At 38.7% G+C, this 23,323-nt stretch overlaps 1 long non-coding RNA gene across 2 annotated transcripts in view; it reads left to right on the top strand.

Annotated features, from left to right (window-relative positions):
• Positions 1–799: 799 nt before the first annotated feature.
• Positions 800–23,323, top strand: part of LOC106031637 (uncharacterized) — a 69,867-nt gene continuing 47,343 nt past the window's right edge. Inside the window, exons 1-6 of one of the 2 annotated variants that reach the window (XR_010830140.1) lie at positions 800–1,499; positions 6,680–6,756; positions 7,570–7,773; positions 8,236–8,986; positions 10,642–10,709; positions 10,822–11,005. This is a non-coding gene — a long non-coding RNA (uncharacterized lncRNA). The remainder of the gene's footprint in view (positions 1,500–6,679; positions 6,757–7,569; positions 7,774–8,235; positions 8,987–10,641; positions 10,710–10,821; positions 11,006–23,323) is intronic. The other variant, XR_010830141.1, reaches the window with a different exon arrangement.

Below are 23,323 nucleotides of genomic sequence, written 5' to 3' on the forward strand. Positions count from 1 at the left end.
CCTTTAGGCCAAACAGGATCTAAAAATCATAACTCTTGAGGTTCTTGGGTTAGCTGCTGCACTCTTGCAATTTATCTTGGAGTAAAGCACAGTTACGTAATCATGGATAAAAAGTGTTAAATAATCCTAAAGAAACATAAGCATGTAATTCTGTCCAAGTTGCCAGATAACAAATCCAGATGAATTTTTTCAATGAGTAACACAGTAAATTGTTTATTGAGAACCTTTTCTTTACTTGGTCTAGACAAACTGACCAAGCTAAATAAATAAATAAATACATTATAAAAATCTTAGGGCTTCTCTTCCTCCTTCGCATATGTTGCATTGGATAATATGTCACAGGCAGACCATCCTCCTGATCTACTTAAAATTCAGTCAGGTTTCAGTGTAAGCAGTTCACTAAACTGCAGTGACACATATGCCTTGATTGATGCAGTTAGAATTATAGTGAGGACTTAGTCCAGTCATATATAATTCCAGTAAGCTATTTTAAAATACATATTTATGTGGTTGTTTATACTGTATTGGTAACTGTGAGCAGTTGACTCATTCTGAACTCTCTTACAGTTCAAAAATATTATTTTCAAATATTAAAATTAATATTTATTTTACATTTAAAATTAATTTTTATATTGAAATTACATTTAACAATTATTGTTATTAAAATATTATTTGATAAATTCACAAATCAGTCCTAAACTTTTTGAAAATAGCATGTATTTCAGGGAAATGTGGAAAAAGACATTAAGATATGAAATCTGGGGTCAAAAACTAAGATGTATGCAAGAAATCTGGTAATCCAGGTCTTCAGAGCTGTAAGAGTTCCTAGACTGATCTGGGCAGCTGATGTGGTTCTTCTAAACATTGGTAGCTTCTTAGGTTTGCTGTTGGCCTTCATTTTCATCATCAGGAACCACGCTGCCTTTCCCTATATCTTCTGCTAGTGAGGTAGCAGCAGGGTGCATCCAGCATCCACAGCTCCAGCCTTGGACAAGGGCTGTCAGGGCAAGCTGAAGCCTTCTTCTGGGCTGATAACTGTTGTTTCCAACTGTTTTTCAGGAATGGATTAAAAATTTGATCACTTCTGAAGTGTTCTGTAAGTGGGTGTAGGCAGGCACTTTCTCCCCTGCTCACCCGGAATTTTATTGTTTTGTAGCTGTGTTTTCCAGGTTACTCAATAATAATAAATACTTTCTTGTGTTAGCTCTCAACGCCAATTTTGATGTCAAATAAGTTGTTTGTGCTGACTGCTACAACCACAGAGAAGAGGTATTATCCCTTACCCAGAAAGCTAAGAATCAGAAGACCCAACGTAAAATTTGTTACTGAGGGTAGATGCTGTGTTGAACATATTTCAAAGGCCTTCATTTCCGTATATATTCTGGTTTTTGCTCCAGGTAGGATGCACTTATCAGCGACCTATCTCCCACGTGAAAAGTGTTTCATCAGGGGCTCTGAAGGAACATGATTATTTTTTACAGGTCCTCTGCAAACATCAGGTGAGTCACAATAGAAAATATTTAATCTGTTAAGGATTAGCTATTTAAACATGCCTTCTAAGTGCATGACTCAAAGTACAGTGATTGGACAAAACAATTTTTCTAGGGATCTGAAGATAAAACACCTGAGTATTGATCAGCTCTTTTTCAACATGCTCTTCATTGACAGCATTTCTCAGTAGACAGATTTTTTTTTTCTTCATTGCAAGCTGCAGTATAACAGTTTAATCAAAATCTATACTTTTTGTAAATACTTACCTCATAATTTTTGGTGGTGAGTAATCATGATCTTCCAAACTTTTCTCTATTTTACCATCTGGTCCTTGAAGTCAGGGTGTTGTAGTCCTTTACTGATGATGACTTACTAACCTGACCTTGTAAGTTGAAATCATCTGCCTAATCTTGGCAGAAAGCATTATGTTTGGGAGTAAGCATTCTGATTTAGCATCCTGGGGCAGATATTCAGTGTGGGAGTGTTTTCTAACTTGGCCTCTTCAGCAGCCCTGCCAGTAATCCCAGTGGAGAAGAGGTTACTCTGCCACAAGCCCAGCTGTCAGCCTTTGCTCTCAAGTTTACTGGTCAAATGCTGCATTTGCCATGAAAGATGATTAAAAAATATTTAAACTCTCTTCTCTTACATAGCCAAATAGTTTGAAATTCATCATGATCTAGCAGGAGATACTTATTCTGGTTATTAAAAAAGCACAGAAAACAGCTTGTATTTGTTAACTGTTTATTTCAGTGAATATCAAGTGCAAGCAAGTGGGCTGAATTAGTACTGTGGATTAGCAAAGAAAGGGAGAGGAAAACAAAGTGACTGATATCATTGTTCAGGCTTGTACTTTAAGTAATGTCACATTTGTGGTAAAGAGATAAGCAGTGCCTAGTCTGTGGTCCCCTCAGGGAGCTGATAAGTGAACTACTGGAACAAATGGAAGGAGGATTGTGAGACTGGGAGGGAAGAAAATTAAGACTGATAAAATGTGGAGACTTGCAGCCATTTCTTCTGCTTCCCAAAGCTTAATTTTAGCTGATGATATTTTTTAGGATGATTTAATAATGAATAAAGTGTTATGGATTAAAATTCTGGCAAAGGGAAGAATTTCACAAATGACTGTGACATGCAGGTCACAAGAGCAGAGCATTATATTGAAAACTGCCACCAATTTTCTTGCAAACTGAAGAGTGGTGAATTTATTTCAGACTCAAAAAATACAAGCTCGGTGAACAAGAGGAAGACTATACACCGCGATGTGTTTAATTATGGTCAAGCAATTCTATTTATTTTTAAAATGTGTATGCAAGTCCTTTTGCTGCCATTTCATGGTGTTTGCAAGATTTGCTAAAAGTGTGATTTCTCTTCAGGAGTGGGTGAAGAATGAAGGGGCCCCTGAAGGGCAGTGATGTTGCTCAGAGGGCAGATAATGACAGAAGCTTTAGGCAGGACTTGAAGGACAGCATATATAACCTGCTGTGCCATCCGATATTGAACTGAACTGAACACTAACAGGATACAGGCTTATTCACTAGGGAATATTAATCTCTGAAAAGAAGGAAGAAAGCAACTCTTTCGATTTAGCTTTATCGGACATACCAGAGTAAGATGCGCTTTTCCATTACCAGTGATTCAACAGAAATGAGAGAGAGACAGAGAAGGTAGGGGTGTGTGTAAGCCAAATAGACAGGACTTTGGTGAGAGCTGAATGAGATGACATTCTCCTGCTCCTAATGCAGAACACGAATATCTGAACAGAGGACAGGAGAAGACTGCTTTCTCTCCGTGGTCCTTATCGTGTTTCCTATATCTTATGGCCCCTTTTCTTTCCTTTACAATCTGGAGTCATGTTTTCTGTCATTTTTTCCTACTCAACTAGTTGCTGACATCTGCAGTCTCTTCAACAGTTTTCCTTGCTCCTTCCCATCTCTACATTATTTATTTCTCTGCTTATCTATCTAGAACCCTGCCACATCAATTCTGTCTCACATGGCCTCTACACTTCAGACTACTTGTTTCCCCTCTCTTATTCAGAAAAATCCACCAGCTGATGGTCAGCCTCAAGTACTTTCTCCAGTATTTTCTCAGTTTACCCATTCACCTTCTAGGAGTTGCAACTTTTCTCTTTGGAATAGCTCCTACCTCTCATTGCTGCTCCTAATACAGCGAATTCTTTCCCCCAGAAACTGTTAAATGTTATCATGTCTACAGATGCTAGAGCACAGAAAAGAGATGGCCTGAACGTGTTCTGAGTTAATAGGGCTAATCTGAATTTCCTACTGATTGGTCTATGTCCCTTGACTGACTCTGAGGTAGATAATACACCAGTCCCAGCACAGGTTCTACTGTGGCTTCCCAATGCAAACACAGGACCTGCCAAACACAAGCCCAGCATAAGACCTCCAGAAAGAGCAGCCAGAACTGATGTCTGGTATGAACAGTGTGCTTCTGCGCTTCTGAATCCTGCAGGGCTGGTGTGTGAGTTTAGGCATCAAACTTTCAGCATCGCACAAATGTAGTCCTGGCTGTTCTTTGACAGTTCAGTGTGTGGCTTAAATCTAAACACCTCTGATGCTCCAGCACGGAATGTGCACAATATTTTCCTATTTTGTGGGCAGGATTTTGCTGCTGAGCAGCACTGAGGTCAATGTGGCATGTGCTTTATCTTGCGTGGGAGGTCTCCTGTGAAATTTTGTTACATGGAAGTCAAAACTGATTCTCAGAAAGGAAACACAATTGTATTTTATCAATTTAGGAGAGAAGAAAATAATCTTTCTTGCACAAAGGAGTGATTCTAAAACCATTTTTCAACATTTAATCTATTTTACACCAGTATGTACGACTTCTGTGACTAGAATTTTGTGGCTAGAAGTTCCCAGCTTTAGGTTTCCCAGACTTAAGAAGATAAGAAGATAAATTGTATAAAGATCAACATGCTATTGTTTTGATAGCCATTTTTTCCCTATATCATAATCCCCTATATTTATCCTTACATATATATTTCTTGTCTGATCTCTCTCTCTCTCATAAAAGAAAAAGCCTTACCGGTGTGGTTTTCAAACACTTTTCCTAAAGTTTTCAAGCAAATATGTGGACTCCATGCAAATGGTGTAAGCTTGTGGACAAGCAATTTGCTATTCTTAGTTAATTTGTAGCCTCTGTAGAAGTATTTCAGAGATTCCCAACAGTCTGTGGACAACAGGAGAGAAACACAACTTGGGTCGTCTTGTTTTGTCTACCTATTATTCATGTTACTTTTGTTACTATTGAGGGTGAAACATAGATATGATTTATTATGATTTGGCTTGTTTGTTTGTGCCTGGGAAAGTGAAGGAGTGTTGTTGTTTGTGTTCAACAACAGTCACTCCTGGTGTTGCTGGTAGCATGTACTAGGCTTGCAGACAGCACTGGCATTGCAGACAGCCCTGGCATTAAAAGGTGTGAGATAAATTTTGCCATACCATGTGATGCTGATGGGCAGGCTACCACCCCATTTCTGTCCGCTCCCCTCCTCCTTCCTCCTCACCTCCCCCCCCCCCCCCAAAAAAAAAAAAAACCAAAAAAAAACCTCTTAATTTAATTTGTGCATCATTCAGAGGAGAGAAGTGTTTAAAGTGACATGGGATGGAAACAGATGTTGGAAGATCTAGTTAACGGCTTGCTTGTACATTTTCATGTAAAGTACTGACTGAACTCTATTGTCCCATGATTTAAACACTCACTGTCTGCAGAATGGAGCTTTTGTGCCAATATCAGTTATGTGAAAGTGCAGAACGATTAAAGGCTGAGGTACTCATTTGGTTGCTTTGCTGGACTACCACTGCCAGAATCTGTCACTTCAAGAAACCCATTCCTACAGAAATCCTATTCTTCTATTTTTGTCAAGTATGTTTATATAAAGTCCCACTCACAGCAGTTACTCAATAGGATTAAAAAAAAAAATCAAATGCCTTTGTGGACAAATAAGTAAAGAAGAAGTAATAAGAATATCTTAAAAGCAGTCATTAACTTGTAGTTCACATCAAATAAGAAGTACTGCAATTAATCATAAGGACATCATTTTTCTTAACTCCATTTTAGATTGCTGTTTTAAGTACAATTTGTGCCACCCACCCATGTCTATTTTAATCAAACATTTTGTACTGATGGGTAAATTAAAGTCATATAAGAATAGAGAGCTGATATGTGTGATGGAACAAATAGAAGGTTGTTAGGCCCCTCATTCCTGCACTATACATGCCAGGTTTAAAAAAAAAAAAAAAAAAAAAAGTAATATTTTATCAAATAAAAAGACTTATGAAAGTTCCAAACCAGTCTGCCAAAATACCAAAGTAACTTAATGTGTTTTTTCATCAACCTTTTTTCATCACTAGAACATTTAAAAAGAAGTAGAGAAATTTCCCAACTCCCATATAGCTGGAAGGTGATACGATCACTGTTTGTCTCTTGCAAATATCATAGATGTGGAAGAAATAATTTAGTTTAAATACAAATAATTTTGTTTCACTGACACAGACTCTGGGTCATGATTTCCTCTGTGACCATGTGACAGAGCCATTTATGTCCCAATAGTCATTGATAAATGGTATTGATCCATTGATATTCTTGGTGCAGATCTCTAGTGTGCTACCTGAAATTGTTTGTTATTCTTTGCTCTGAACTAATTTTGGTTTTCAAAGAGGAAATTATCCATATGGGCAACAGTAAAATTAGTGTGTGTGTGTCTTGGCAGCAAAAAGGAAAAAAGCATTGATGTAAGCTGTCTCACTATGACACTAACCCTCCTACAGTTTTTTGTGCTTGAATTTCCTCCCTCTGAATATAGTGTCCATCTGCACATACATGCTGAAACCCCAGTCCAAGCTGTGTATCAGCTGAAGTTCTAATTATGAACAAACTCGAGTGTGTTTTTTTATGTTTTTGCCACCAGTCTATCAAAGTATCTCTATCTAAATCACAACAGCAACCATTCCCAAAATAGTTCTTTCAATGATATTTCCCCCTCAAATGGAACATATTGGGAAGACATTGCCAATATTGGTATTTCTGAAACCACAATATGGTCCCTGTAGCTCATTTCCATCACCCCCAACTTCCCTCCCCCCACCCCCCACTTATTTTTGTTTTAGAAAATGTATGCACCTCTGTGACTTTCTTTTCTGGCTCTCTTTTCATTCTTTCTCAGATATCTGTTTAAGATTGCTGTATAGTCTCAATCCATGCTGACATGTTAAAAATACTTGTTCTGGTGAAAATGTCAAGGTAAGTAAACTTTTGAATTAGAAGAAAAACTATAAGCTTTCCACTTTCATAGAAATTATGTTCAAAACTCTCTTCTTCTGACCGAATAACATACCTGTTTCAGAAATTAATTTTCCTTAAATTACTCAAACGCTAGAACAGATGTATCAGGCCAAGCTCCATCAAATGCAGTGCAGTATTATTGAAGTAACTGGTAGCTAATGCTTCAGAAAAGGTATAAGAACAAAGGAGGAACTGAGTGATATGCCTATCATGCCTTCAGCCTAGAAAATCTGGCTGGTAACTTCCTGAAACTGTAGAAAACCAAGGCTTCATGTTTATGTTACCACCCAGAGGATGCACAAAAATTAGTAGTTTACAGAAGTCAGCTCAAAATATTATGGGAAACAACATTTACAGCATTACCTAAAGAAAACAGTAAGTAATTTATATATCATATTCCAAACCACTCTGATGTTCAGATGTGAACAGGATATTCCTTTGTCAATGGTAGCCTCAACCCTACAAGTTTAATATTGATTATTGCTAATATGGACTTAATCTACTTGATGCAAGCTCTTTGTAATTCAGAAAACCTGAAAGTGATGCACTTTTACAAATTCAACACGTCCTCTATAGGCATGTCTTATTTACAGTGCTGAAAATTTTAATCAGCCACTTTCTCCCTGCTTGTGTATCTATTTGTTCCCTTTTGCCATTAATGTGGTGAGAACTGTAAGGCAGCAATTTTCTGTTCAGTCTTGAGAGAAATGGTCACTGTGAACAAATCTGTTTTTAAGCCCTGGGATGTGGTGTGGATATTTATTTTGGCAGGCCCATTCCATGGATTTCTTCACTCATAAAATACCTAATGTAACTGGACTCAGAGCTTCCAGCGACACTTGGACACGACTGCTAGCTTCCTCGAGCTGTCTCTGATGGGATGCTACCCAGGTCGATTAATGGCCGTGTGAAGAGGAGAGGGGACTTGTTGAGGTCATCTTGCTTGAGCTGTCTACACTGTGTAGTTTGCTGCAGGTGCTCAGTTTTTTTCTCAATTGGCTCTCACTGTGAAGGTACCTCTCTTGCCTGGCAGTCGACTATGCTCAGGTTTGGCCACAGAGCAGGTCAATGCCTGCAGGTTGAGTTTGTGCTCCTTGAGTTTGTGCAGAAACTTCTACAGAATTGTCACAGAAATTGTCACAGAAAAGATTCATCTCTTAACTGGGTTTAGAGAACTCTAAACTTCATTGAAACTTATAGCTTTGTTCATTTCTAGAGAAGGCAGAACCACCATGTACATGTACATGGATGTATGTACATCTATATTGTGCCATTAAAAACCCTCTGGAGAAGTTTCTGCTTGTACACCCTGCTAATCAAGTCTTGCCTCTTCAAAAGGTATATTTCAGTCCCTAGCTCTTCTCCACTGATTAGCTCCTTCTGTGATGCATATGTTTATGCCAAGTCATTTCCAGGTTTCATTCCCTTCTCTTGCAGCTTGTGTCTCGAGGCACCATGAGGAGCTAGAAGCTGAGGTCGACCATGGCACAGCCATGCCATCACCGCTTGGGTGCAGTCCCACCACATCCAAGAACAACAGGGTACTGCTGTAATAAGGTCTGTCAGCTGTCCTGGACATGGTGAGGGAATGAACTCGCTCTGGTGTCTAGAGCAGGGAGCCCAGCCAGGAGCAAAAGGAGAGACAAGCCAGCGACAAAGTGGGGAACACGTCCATAGGGTATGTTGAAGGGGTCCATCTTGGAGACGGGTTACCCACAGTATAGGACTGAGGTCCACCTGAGAGGCAGGGCCAGAGGTGGGTCAGGCACTGCTGTGGTGTCACTAGGGCAGGGACTCACAGCCTTGAGCTGAGCCGAAAGAGGACTCCTGGTCCACGGGCAGGTTGGCAGGAGGACTTGGGGAGGCTGGGCATGGAGTGAGAGGGCCCTTAGTGCTCTGACATCAATGCCCAAATCATCAGTTTGGGTTTTAGTGTTGGGTGTATGTGTATATGTTTAAAAATAGTCTAAAAATATTAAGGTTATCAAAAAGCATCGTCAAAACTCAAGAACGAAAACTCACATTTCTGAGGCTGGAGATGTACCTGCAATTCTGAGCTGCAGATGGAAACTTCCCAAAAGAATTCAATGATCTGAGAAAGTGACTGAAATACGGCCTGGGTGATGACATGGCCCTGCAGCAAAAGTCCGTCATGCTGTATGCTCCAAGGCGACAACACAGCTAGCTGGTAAGGGCTGGGAAGCAGAGGTTTTGGAAGGGGATGTCTTGTCTCCTTAACACATTTCAGAAAAACAACTGTGATTACATTAGTAGGGAGAATCAGGGCAATGAAATGAAGGGCAGAGTAAATAAAATGTAGTCAATAACCAATGACTACATTTGCACCAAGAATTAGATGCCCCACAAACTAGGAAACCCTGGAAAAAGAAAATTGATAGAGAAATTAAATAAAAACCAGGTGACCACTTAGTCCCCAGAAAGCTCCCTTTGCAAACTCTGACTTGCCAGGAAAGCAACAGAAATGAAGGGTGAGATCACAAACTGTTGATTCTGGTAGCTCTGCTCTCTCTCTATCTCTTTTTTAATATACGTATATACCAAGAGCTGGGTCAGAACTGTTCTCTGGGCTGTGGGAGACTTGTGCTCATTCCTCAACATGTCCCAGAGGACCAGAACTCAGAAACACACAGAGGCACGTCCCTGCAATCAGAATTTATACAGACCTCTTACTTTCTTGGCAACCAAACCATCTTTACTTTTTTTTCTTATGGAATTTTCTGTTAAATGTTTTGGTTTAAGCTCTAGCAAATTACAGTTGCAGAAGTATTAGTTATGTTTTTGCAAAGCTCCATTACCTCCCCTACATGACACATGTTAAAAGGAATAGAGGTGAAAACTTGTACCAAATACTCTGAGACATCTTGATTAGCAGAGCATCTTTCCATAAACAGCCTTATATTTTACAACATTTGAAACACATCTAATTACCACAGAACAGCAGAATGAGTTCAGGATGCTGAGAGGATCTGGAAAGCTGTTATTTTACAGTAAATGGCTTTAATCATCCTGATAACAGAACTATGCTTTGTGTATAAAAAGTCTTGTTTTTTTGTGTTTTAATTTTTTTTTCCCTGCAAAATGTTCTGTATCAGCTTTCTCTCTGAGCTCAAGCCACAGAGGATGCAAACAGTCATGTTATATCCCATTTGCTCTGTCTGCTGATTAAAGAGGACAGATTAGGCTCATGTCATGTTACCCTTTTAACAACCATTGCTTTTACAAGTATGTGTTCTGTATTTTACAGGCATTTGTTCTATGAAAGACAAGCTAAAAGAGCATGAAATTAATGTAAAGAGTGGCTAGAATTGTGCCTCGTCTACATTTTTGCCTCTAGATGAGGAAAAAAAAAACTTTCATATTTTATTGTATCTTGCTGTTCTTCCACTGTCTGAGCTGGATGCTTTAGAAGAGATCATCTTTCATCATGTCAGACATGGATCTGGCAAAGAACCTCTGTGCTGAGGTTGAATTCTGGGAAGCCTGAGCTCTCCACAGTTTGCTTCTGTCAGAAGGAAGAGGGTCACAGATAAACTTAATTGTTCTGTTACCACACAATTAAGGTTATGAGACAATGTCTGGAAATAATTTAGTCCGTAATCAAAGTCCAAAAGGCAGCAGAAATAAGTATATTTATAAAAGGAACCAAACGTACAACACCATAGATATTGGAAGTCAGTTGGACAGATGCTGAGTATCTTTGGCTTGCTTGATAGTAACGGTTCATGAAAGTTGCTTTTGATGGTGATGCAAAATTCATAAACTGGGTTTAAGCATTGTTACTAGTCTGCACTTATGCAAAACCAACAGTTGCTTCCTCTACAGAGTTATGCCTTGCTGTGGAAAAGAATGTCTCCTCTGGGCTTTCCAGACCTTCGTGCTGCCTGTCTCAGGTACCCCAAGATCCCTCCCTCCCTGCCTCCTGCCTTTGGCAAGCAGGTGGGGACCCCAGGGCTCTCATGCAGGAACTCGAAGCCCTTATTTATCTCAGGTCCTTTTCCTCAGGACATGCTGAACCCGAGGGATGGAAGATGAGGAAGTTCTGCATGAGAGGCTCACATGCCATGTATGGACTGTAACTTCACCCATCAATGTCCGTCTTAAAGGACTGTCCTGTGACACCTTTTTCAATCACCTCTCACTTGCTGTTTTTACTACCATGGCTGGCAACGTTTTGAAATGCACACAGGTAAGTCTAAAGCCGAACAGAAGGTCGGAAAGCAAATCCTAAGTTTGATTCGCTTTTATGACCTACCTTCGTAGATAAATGTATGTGGTGGAGTAGATTAATTGCTTCCTTTCCAATGCAAGTACAACTATTTATTGATTCATTTTTGTCAGGCAAGTTCCAGGTCACTTTATTTTTCATACCTGCTCATTATGAAAAGGGATGCCTACCAATCTAGTGTGAGAGCATGCCACTGGATATCAAAGAGCAAGCAGGCTGAAATGGTGCTGCCTTCTGTGGGAGAGAGGGCACAGCGGCAGAATGCAGGGAAACCACGCTGTGGCTGGGGACATCTTTCTGCAGCGTGCCCCAAAAGGGAGGGTGGGGAGAGGGGTCTGCTTCCTTTGTGCTTGCAGTGGTTGTCCCGAGCCATTTGACAAAAACAAACAAACAAACAAACAAACAAAAAAAAACAGAGAGAAACAAAAAATCTAATACAATGAACATCTGGTTAACCTTTCCATTTTCAGGTGCTCCTATACTCCGTCTGTAGATCAGGATTTAAATGTGTTTGCAGAGCTGTCTGGAGAATACACAGAATTTCCCCTGGGCTCACAGAGTTTTTTTCCTTCCCTTCCATGGAAGCAAAGCAAGCAGGAAACATGATGGGGTAGAAATCCAGCAGGCAGACACCCATAACTGATATCAAATAGATCCCAGATTATTTTTTTTTATTTTAATAATGGGTATATGATAAAAAGCTTTTTTTTTCTTTTTTCTTTTTTTTTTTTTTATGGACATTGTTACAAGTGATACAATAGTTTCAACTTCCGATGTTACAGCTATTTTTTCCCATTTATCTATCACTTTTGTTTCTATGGCCTAAGATCTCTCTTGAGGAGGAAATACTTCTATACGCAGTAGATGTCAAAAAAAGCAACAAAGAGTTGCCAGCAGCTAAGTTACAGCTTTCAGGAAACTGAGCCTTCCATAAACAAATGCTAAATGCTCTCTAATACATCTTTGTCCTCCCATTATTGGGGTAGTGCATTGCATTACTGATACCGAAGATCAGCTCTCTGCTGATAATGCTGATGTCTGTACAAAGGTAGCTAGTGATTGTTGGAAAATTAAGTCCAAGAAGGGACTTGAAACTCCCATGGAAGTCTGATGAAGGCCAGGGTTTCTAAGGGGTGATGACTACCGTGTAGCAGCTTTGGCATACATATCCCTTTAAGGGATTTCTTCCTGTCCTTAGATCTCTGTCTGAAATCTGAAGAATTTTTTTCCTGGTTTGGTAAGATGTGTCCTATACCTCTGCTGCTTTTGGTTCCTATATGTGCCTCTTGGTCTGGTTCATTATGCAGTTTATTTGTGGTAGTGTTTCTGGTAGTAAAGCCCAGGAAAAAGACATACAGCCCAAGGCAGTGAAATGTGTAATTTTCTAGCCTAGTGTAAGCACATGCTCAGGTACTCTACCTGGCCTCAGAACCTGATGGTTATGGTCGATTCCAGCAGAGGTTATGAGATGCTTTGCAATGGGGTACAAAATGGCTACACAACCTATTATATGGGACTTTCAGCTTGTGTATGGAAAATCCTCCAACCTTCTGGTGTTGATTGCAAGCAGTCTTCAAAAAATATCAATTACAGAGATCTAGTAGTTGATTAGTTTACCATTAGACTTCATGTATTTTTGTTTAGTTATTTTCATTTTTCTCAAGTATTTATGAGGATATCTTGAGGCCATTGGCCAAGGGTCTTGGGAACTGGAGGAAACTGCTGTTTTGAATTGTGCTGCACAGTACAGAGCCCAGCCTGAGGGCAGGAGCTGGGGTGTGTTTCTGAGGCTATTAGATGTCGACACACTTGGTGTTGCTTGGGTTTTGAAGACTGAAGATGTTTTAACTTGAGCACCTTTCTTATATCCCATACATATTTTCCTAGGGAAAAAAATAAAAATAAAGATGAAAGAGAAGGGGAGAATTTCCCCTTACGATAAAGGCGTTTGTGGCTGAGCACAGACGTACCAGGATGAGATGGGGTTGGGTCTATCGTAAGTATTGCCCGTGTCTACTGATGAAAATTGCTACGTTACTGCACAGCCTCCCACCCACGTCGCAGCCACCAGCAGCTACATTCAGCCCCAGTTATAACAGTCCTGAAATGTGTGTCCAAACACAGCTGTGAATAATATTTTTAGACGTGCACAGGAAGACTGACTATTTTGTGTTGTGTGACTGGAAGACTATGAAAGGATCTGGGGCGCCTCAGTAAATCCATAAGGGATGCCTTCAGCACAGTGGAACATTAAAAGTTCCCAATATTTTTAAAGTTTTATAATGCAGTGACAAAAAATATCACTCAGACTAGGCAATCCTCATGGAAATATTTAGTCTTCTATCATGTGGGAAACAGACTGCAGCTCTTAAATTCTGTTCTGCAAATTCAGAGTCAAAGGGTAATGATTCCCCATGTGGGATAAAATTGATATATTACACACAGTTGCTGAGAGCAATGATGAGGAATTAAGAGAAGTCCTTGCAAGACTCCTGAACTCAAGCTTTTCATTATGTCAATGATATTTCTTTAACAGAGATAATTTAATAACTAAAACAATACTTCACATAATAATGGACATTGTTTATTTTTTCCATCCCTTTTGACTTCCTCTTGCATTAGATGTATCAGTATAAATTCATCCTTGTAATAATTTCACTAGTGTGACTGGAGCAATGTGAAGGATGCACGTATTAGACATTGGAACGGGTCGCCCAGGGAGGTGGTGGAGTCACCGTCCCTGGGGGTGTTTAAGGAAGGGTTGGATGTGATGCTTAGGGATGTGGTTTAGTGGGTGATACTGGTGGTAGGGGAATGGTTGGACCAGATGATCTTTCTAACGATTACGATTCTATGATTTTATATACCCCACAGCGCAGCCAAAGCATGTTGTGATACAAAGTAGAAGAATCTGGATTGTGCAATCTCTGGTGGTTTTCCAATGTAATCTCATTCTGTTTTACACTGACTGCTAACAGGGACAGCCAATGATTTCATTTGCGTGATTGTCCTGTTTGGACATTGCAGCACCACGATTTGTTAATTACACTGCGACACTCAGAATTTACCTTGGTTGTGTGCTCTAATGGATTGATGCAAAGACACCATATTTCAAGAATGTTCGTGATTTCCTCTCATAGTCACAGCTTAATTAAACTATATTAATTTCTACTAAAGCTGAAAAAAACTCCTGAATGACATACTTATAGCATTTTTACTTTGCATGGAACATATTAATATTTTGTACCAGTATCCTACATTTTATGAGTTCAAAGAGCTTTAAAGGAATGGTTACTAACATATGTTTGCATATACACCCACATAGATGACACTGTGTATGTCACATCTGGTAATCACAACTAAACTTTCTAGACCATCCAGCACAGAAGTCAAAGGGCAACAATTATCCCCCTCTCAGTTGTATGCCAGGTTATAGAGAGAGAGGTAATGATGGGATTTCCACCTTTATTGAACTATGGTCTATGTTTTTGTCACTCTCTGTCTTTCTTGTCTTTAGTGCACAACAACAACAAACAAAAACCCCACCCTTTTAAACTTTTTTTTAAAAAAAAAAAAAAAAAGCACCACTATTAGGTAACCTTGATTTAGATATTCTTAAAATATGCCCTAAGTAATTTTTATTTTTATTTTTATTTTTATTTTTATTTTTTTCAGATTACTGGTAACACAATAAGCATAAGATAATTTTCATGTTAAACATAAAAATGGAAAGAGAACCTTTATGATTTCAGTAAACACGAAGAGGCACTAACGCACATAAGTTGCATCTCTTGCCTCCTTCCTAGAACCTGGCTTTGCTGCTCTGTAGTTCAGGGGGTTGAAAGGTAAAGGTATTTTTTCCGTGCCTGGGAGCAAAGTAGCCCAATTTTAGTCATATATCCTCACTGTATGCAGCAGGAACTTCTGTTTTATAAACACCTCAAATGCAGACTCTGGGGAGGAAGGAATAGCTAAGTGACACAGAAAATCTGCACTTTACCCAAGGCAGTGGGGAAAAGGCGTGTTCTGTTTCTGTTACAAGGGACAGCGGGAGAAGTGTTTAGGGATGTCAGCTCCCAGGCAGTGACTGTCAGAGGTGAGAGGTGTTAATTAGGCAGCCCTGCCTTGGAATGAGCCCCATCTCTCTCTTACTCTACTGATAAGCACAGAATAAATCATGGGCTGGAAATTATTTATCTTTTTTCATTCTCTCCAGCTAGGAAACTGTATTTTGAGTATAATGAAATTTTAGAACTACCTTTTTTTATGTACTTTTTTTTCCCCTTAAGGGCAACCAGTCAAGAAATAAGATTTAAATATAATGTTTTGTTGTTGTTGTTGTTTTTATTCAAATAATATCTAGTGTACCCAAATGTCATATCCATTTGAGGGAATATCCATATGTCATTACATAGAAACATTAATCTCCTAAGGTTTGATTTGGTCACTGAAATATTTTAAACTAAATTCTATTTTCATTTGCTGTACATTTTTTTTTTTTTTTGCCAGAACCAGAAAGTGTCAATATAGTGCAGATGAAGATGATATCTCTCTCTCTTTAGATATAAGACTCTAAAGACATTTCATAAGAAGCTTTCTACATAGATTCCTTTTATTAATGATTAAAAAGATAAATGAGCATTTGGATATGATGATGATTATTCCAACAGAAAAGGAACATCTACATGTCTATCCATTTTCATTTAAAAAAATATAGTGCATTTTGCAGCAATTATAGTGATAGTAATATTAGGTATTTTTAAGTGTCAGAACTGTGGACATAAGTCCCATGAACAGTTTTACTGTTATTCACAGATAAAACAGAGATACATATGGAGATATAATTCAGTGATAGACTAGTGGAATGATGAATATTATTGAGAATTATCCTGTAATGTTGCCACTGTGGTGCCAATAAGGGACATTTCCAAGTTTGCAAACTATGAGCACCTGGGGACATACTTTAACTGTATGCTGACATTTAGCACATCAGAGACTGTGATTTTTTGACCTTTTTTTCTCTCCCCTGCAGTGCTGAGACATGAGTATTGGAATGTATGGAAATCTAAGACCAGGACATCTGAACTTAACCATATGATGAGTTCTTATTCCAACATACCACAGCAATTACTGTGAGATAGACAGAAATGATCCCATGTGCATACAGTCTAGGCAAGACCTCAGCAGATCAGTGCTACAGAAGGTGCTCGGGCAGAATAAGCAACTCTAGGGTGCTTTCTTCTTTGTACATGTCTTGGGAACTTGGCTGGCATTTCCAAGGACAAGGGCAATGTTCCTTGTACTGTGGCAAGGGCAAGATGCACTGTTTCCAAAGGGCTAAGCTACAGCCCTGAACAATGTGGACTAGAAGTTTTTCCTTCCCTGCTAACTGTGGAGTTCTCAGTCCCAAACAAAAATTTCTTGAGTCATACAGAAAATGAAAATATATTTATTTCATCCTGAAAGTGACATCTGAAACTTCTCTTTTTATTTTTCAGGGTGAGAAGAGTTAAGGTCTCGATTTTCCAGGGAACTCAGTTTGGCTATCAAAATTTTATTCTTGTTCTTTCACCTGCACACAATTATGGCTAGAAATGTGTATTATTTTTTCCCTGGTTGAAGGCTAAGCATGCATTTGTTGGCACGACCAGAAAATTATCTATCCAAGTAATATAAAACAATTGTAAAGACATTTGCAGCCCACTTTATTCACAATTACAATAAAACTAAGGGAATGTGAGGAATGAGGTATGGCTTCATCTTTGTACAAAGTAGAGACTTCTAGAAAACACACTTAAGTACATTCCTCCTCTTGTTGGAAGGTTTCTGAGGCAGAAAAAAGTCTCCTGAGTCTTTTCTGTGCCAGAAAGGTTGCCAGTGTGTAAAAGCTGAAATAAGGATTGTCAGATATAACAACTTTATGAACTCTGTATGTCATCTAGGAAGTGAAAGGAAGATTTTCTTAAAGAATGCATTGATCTAACAGATAAAGACCAAGGAAGAAGCAGTGCAAAAACATCACAACTTCTCAGAAGAAAATTCAGGTCAACATTTACAAGACAGAGGCACAAAGGTTTTACTGATGTCCAGGTTTTCTGCCATGGGTGGTTGCAACAGGCTGAAGGTGGAAGACATATGCAAAATCAGCCCAGAGGACTGGGTAGGGCTGAGAGCCCAGCTCATCTTGATCAGAGAGATCAGGTGGGTCAGAAGCACAGGTAAAAGGAGACTTCAGAGGCTATGTGAATTAGGAGATAAATCCAAGAACCCCAACTTCAGTAGCTTATGTAAAAAAAGACTGAGATTACAAACAGATCTTGTAGTAGAGTGAAAAAAAAAAAAAAAAGACAAGGTTTTCAGAAAAGCATGTTATTTTCTGCCTCTCAGTGCTGATACATAGTTTTAGCCACTGTGTGGGTGGTTAAGAAAATACCACAGTCAGTAAATGAAGACACTTCTTTTTTTTTTTAAAGCAAACTTTCCAGGGACCTGCAGACATTATTAAAAGAGTGAGGTCCCAAATGCTGCATGCTCCTGCTGACATCAGTACAAACCTGCCAAAGCTGTTATGCTCCAGCAGGATTAAATCCTGCTGGCCATGTCTTCAGCTATTTTTTTATTTGTAAATTAAGTGTGAATCGACTGTGGTCATTGCAGGTATTAATCATCACGTCAGTGTAACAGTAAGCAGCGTTTGACCCTCTATTGCACTTGTGGGGGTTCCTACCCTATGATGAATGTACTGTGCTAAAATCTGTGTGAAAATGCTGATCGTGCACCACAGGACTTTGGGAACGGGTGTTCATCCCCAGAGCTGCTTTAGGAAACTGCTCAGTGGTTTGTGCTCAGTGACTGTGAGGTGTAACATCTGTAACATCACATGTTTCATCAGGATCAAAATCTGTTTGCTGAAGTACTTTGCCACCACCTGAGACCTTTCTCCCTCTCCCACAGCCTTACCTTGTCAGATTTGGTAATGCCAGTTCCTGAGGAGCTGTGGTTCAGCTCAGAGCATTCAGCAGCACCTCCAGAGGACATATTAAGGAAAAGACAGCTCTGAGGTGGTAGCGGACGTGGAAAAAATTATGCATCAGATACTTGGAAAAGAGCCTTAATGCCTGGTGGGAGGCAAGGTTTTTAAGGTAAAATGGACTAACAGCTACCATATTGAAGCGTCTGTAGGAAAACATTATGGATATATGGGAAGATAGGAGGGGTTATAAGAAGAGTTCATATTACATTTTATTCTTTTCTTTCTCTGAAGTACAAAGCTGAGTTTCATATCGAGGTAGATTCAGGTAGTTGAAATCGTTCTTAACAAATTGTTTCTGAGGTTAATAATACAGATCATAAAATGTGGCTAGAAGATCTCGTTCATCTTTAGAATACAATAGAGAAAACACTTGTTCTAAAGTCCACACTGAAAAGTTGGTTCATTCTGTTTGTAAACACACATGCAAAGGGAATTTGGATGTACGAAACAAGTCCCAGGTGCCACTCTATCTAGGGAATAACTGCTTCCCATGTGCCTTGTCTTTTTTTATGATGAGTTCTGCAAGGCTGGTTAAAACAAAAGGAAAAATAGAGAAAATTTTAAAGACAACAATTTCACTTTTGTAACTGAACTGAAGGTTCTGGAATGTTCAAGATGAATTTATTATTATTGTTTTTGTTATTAGGAAAGCAAGCAAGGTCAAGGACACAAGCCATAAGCTTTACTTAGAGTGGGCCACTGCTTGTTCTTTTGTGTGCATTACAGCAGGTGGCAGATGTGCTGTGGGGAGGAGGAGTAGAGGAATATATGTCTGCACAACACAAATGTAGGCAGGAATCCCCTCAGGATGTGAGCTGGGAGCGAGCCAGAGACATCGTGAATGCATTCATGCACTGCTCAGGCTGTATATGAAACCTCCCAACAGGTCAAAACAATGGGCTGTACCTATTATTGGTTCCCATTTGCGTGTAAATCTTGAAGAAGTAGCAGTGAATAAACAAGGGTGTGTATTTTTTTCTGTGTTCACCAGAAATAGTGTTGCATAGGTTTAGTCACGGTATAAACTATTCTGGAGAGATTTTACTTTGTACTATCAGAGCTTTTGCTAAATTAGAAGTTCTAGAATAAAGAAAACATTTGGGAACGAGAGCTGCAATCTTGCCAGTGGCCTTATGAACAGGATTTTTAATATCTTTGGATTTTAAGGCTCTTCAAGGGTTTTCTTTGAAAACTTTAATTTTCTGTTCTGGGGGCTGAGTTTGAATTTTAACAAATCAAAGTGTGAAAGAAATAGCAAAGTAAAATGTTAAGTCTAGAGAGCAACTGTCATTCAGAACTGGCTATCAATAAAAACTGCTTTCAATAGGCTACAGCTTTGTAAATGTTTAACTGAAAAAGTTGACCTATATGGATAGTAATCTACATAAATTTAGTTATGTTAAAACTGCACAGTGCCTACTTGTGTCCTCACAAAGGCTTACTATTTTCTGTTAGCTAAATTCCTATTTATCAGCTTAATTCACAATGAATATAAAAATATAGAATGTACTTAAGATACAGCTAATGTAAAAATCTTAGTAAAATTTAGAGAAAATAATTTGATTCACCAAAAGCCTGCTGAGATAAATTGGGATGAAAACAAGATTTCTTACTGTCCAGGCTTTGTTCCTGTGTCTGTCCTGGAGACCCCCGGCACACGCTTGTGTTCTGGAGACTGGGATGCTAGAGATTGCATAGGCAAGGCAACACTGCAAATGATTTTGATTTAGGAATTTTTTTCCTCCTGCTTGAGTTAGTAAAGGGATTTTTCTTATGTTGAAGGAAGGTTACCCAATGGTTTTATGGTGTAATAAGACTGAGATGAAGAAACTGTGCATCAGCCGTCCCAAGCATTTACTTGGCCCAGAAGTTAGAAAGGTTTAAATGCAACAACAGTAATAAAGTCACTATTTAAGCAGGACAGACAAGACTCTCTGATGTAGTTTGACCAGGGAGCTGCACAGGAGAAGCAAGCATCAGTGCAACTCATAGATGTAGCTTCTATGAGAGATGGTAGCGGCTTTGCAGAATAACTGTCTTCATTTTTAAGGCCAATCAAATTACAGATTTTTTCTTTTGTCCAATTTTTACAATAATATTCTGTCAGTTCCCAGAAGGCAGCATTAAAGAAAAGATAAGACTTAATTTCAGATGTTATTGTGTTACTCAATGACATCTGAAGAAAACAGGGCTTACAAGCAATCTGTGGTTTTAAATTAGATTTGCCAAATGCTACATAAAACAATCAGATATGCACAATCAAAGCTGTTGACAGCCATTTGCAAGCTGGATTACAAGGAGATAAAGCTCAATGAACATTGCTGCCAACAAATAATCTGATTTGTTTCTGACGTGACTATAGAGTACTTGAAATAACTGGCAGCACATTTTTGGTAACGGTGTTGATTTAAAATAACAAATAGCCCTACCCTTCCTGTTACTTGAAGTCAGGAAAGACTGCCTATATCACCTACAATTTTTCAAATACTGACACAGGTCTTTTCATGCCAACAATTTTATTTGTGTTCATAATTTTGAGATACAACAGCACTCCAGTTGTTATCAGACTCTAAACAAAACCAGAAAACTATCCGTTTTAAAAATTCTTGCTCAGCTCTTTAGTTAGCTTGTCCAATTATTGTCCTCCTTCAATGGAAAAAGAATTAGGAATCCGTTTTACTGGAAATTCTAACGCAATTTTAAAGGTTTCCTTTGTTTTGCCATGATGCCTTTCTTTTTGAATCCTTCTGTTTGTCTAGGTGGCAAAATGCAGTGTTAGTTCAATCAGCTCATGTGTCGTACAGTCTCCAACCTTTCTGCTGACCTTCTCTGCACAGCTAATGTTTTGGATCAGGCAGAACCCTTGGCAGCTATAGCATCTCCTGAGAGCTCAGCCAGCTCAGGCATCTCTGCACAGGACTGCTTTGTGATTTTGGTTTTGCAGTGAGAACATCATTTCCTACTCATCATTCTCTTTTAATGTCCAGATGACAACTGTGTTAGGCCTGATGGACTGGTACATTTGAGGTGGTTGAATATTATTTTATGATTATTTGTTATTTTGAACCTCAAGAGAACTGGGGCCTACAAAGAGTTATGGTCAAAAGTTATGCCTGAGGATGAAAAAAACCTCAGATTATATTAAAGATTCCAGAATTGTATATGTATATGTTATTGTATATGTTACAAAATTGCTATATCTGACTAAATTGTCATTCTTGGATTTATGCTGCAAAGGAGAATTTCAGCAATATGACAAATTTGTCATAAATGATCCTTATCAAACATAATATTTCAATGAGGAAATTTGGCAGATGTGTTTCATATGCCAATGTCACTTCCAGGTTCATGTGCAGTCAATGTTTCCTACAACTCCATTTTGTCATTCCCTATTTAGGATCTGATTTTCAATTTCCATTGGTTTCAACTGAAATTAGCTAAATATGCCAGAGAAACAAATCTTAAAACTAAATCCAGAATTATTACTAATAGGATATTTATAAAAGAGGCCAGTTTCCATCACATACAACTCTCTAAATGTTAGCTAAAACAGGGGCTGGTCTTTTGCTACAATAAAGGAGACAGTCAGGATAAAACTGTTTGTCAGGTGAATGCATTCTGTACTGAGTGCAAAGAGCTCTCTTCATCCTTAATAATAATAATAATAAAAAAAAGATGTTGTTAATTTGCCAAGGTAAATGTTATTCTACACCAAAATTGTGTATTAAATGTGTTTTAAATTGATATCTAAATAATATTTTCATTCCCTAGATGTGCTCAAATATTTGCAGACTACACTGGATTCAGTCCAAATGTCCTTTCCTACAAACCAGTGTATAAGTTTACATCCAGAGATTGTTTTTGATGGCTGCATTTGTTCATTCTTGTTCCTTGCAAATGGAATCATCTTCCACACTGCTATTTTGGATGTAAATATTGCTGTTAACCTTGACTTATCATGGTAACGTTCTGTATGGGGTCAGTGAGAATACAATCCCCCCAAATACACAATTACTGAAGGTATTCTTTGCTTACTCTGCTTCTTGTGGGTGCTCTGTCTGTAGCTCTTGTAGTGCTGTCCTTGCATGAAGTCTTTGCCCTCAGGACCATGGGAAATGTTAGCCTAGATCTTGAACAAAATTAATAATTTTATAAATATTATAATTATACAATGAGACATATTGTTAGTCCATGTGTGAGAGATCATCACAGCAGCTCAGAACCTTGGCTATCTATGATCAAGGATTCTTTGTTGATAAAACTGTGTATTTTTGCTTGATTTGACAAAGCTAAACGACGTAAGTAGGAGTTCAGCTGGATCCCTTGGAACAGACACAACATCCATTGGAACTCATTCTTGAGCAAACTGGGTTTCAAGTGCATAAGAATACCTGATACCTGTGTACATTAATCATTTTTCACTCCCTTTAGTCCAATTAAGTAATGTTTACTAGGAAGAAAAAAGAAGAACTGGAAACACCAAAGGTAAAAACTTTTCATTCCTTTCAGGTGCAGTTATTTGAAGCCAGTTTGAACAGTTTCAGAATTTGGACCTTCTCATATATTTCGCAAGTGATCTGTTTTAAACCCTGCCTGCCTACAGTCCCAATGGGGCAGAACACAAAGTGTGACAGACACATTTACTTGCCATTAGAGATGATGAATTATAAATCACCACAAAGCATCACCGTCATAAGAGAAAGTGGTCACGTTTAAATTGTCTTAGTGCTGCAGTAAACATATGACAAAGCATTGTGATCAGGTTGTGATTTTTTGGGATAAAATCTAGTTTTTGCTCTGAGTAATCTTGCAAGAGCAAAAGGTGACGCTTTACTGAAGAAAGGTGAAATTCATGGTGTTTTAAAATTACTTTACTGAAATGTAAGCACACCCACCAGAACCAAAAATGTTGACTACGGTCATTTTAGAGTACCTAGCACAACGAAATATATTTTTATTTGTAGGAGATACAATAGCAAACCTCATTTATATAATCAATAAAGGCAATAGTCCCACAACATCCAATGTCTTTACTTGAGCTAAAATTTCTCTGTATAAAGCAGCATTTTGGTTTTGTCACCCTCGGAACTCAGGCCAGGCTTAGTAACTTCATGGTCACTCTGTAACTCAGTGAAGGCTGAATTCATGGCAAAGCTTCACCCAGCTGCATGCTGTGGAGGCTGGTCGCTGGTGGCTTCCTAGCTGAACTTCTGCCTGAGTGGGTTTAAATCCCCAGTTCCTGTCAG

This window comes from Anser cygnoides, chromosome 3 (genome assembly GCF_040182565.1).
Source record: "Anser cygnoides isolate HZ-2024a breed goose chromosome 3, Taihu_goose_T2T_genome, whole genome shotgun sequence".
NCBI lineage: Eukaryota > Metazoa > Chordata > Aves > Anseriformes > Anatidae > Anser > Anser cygnoides.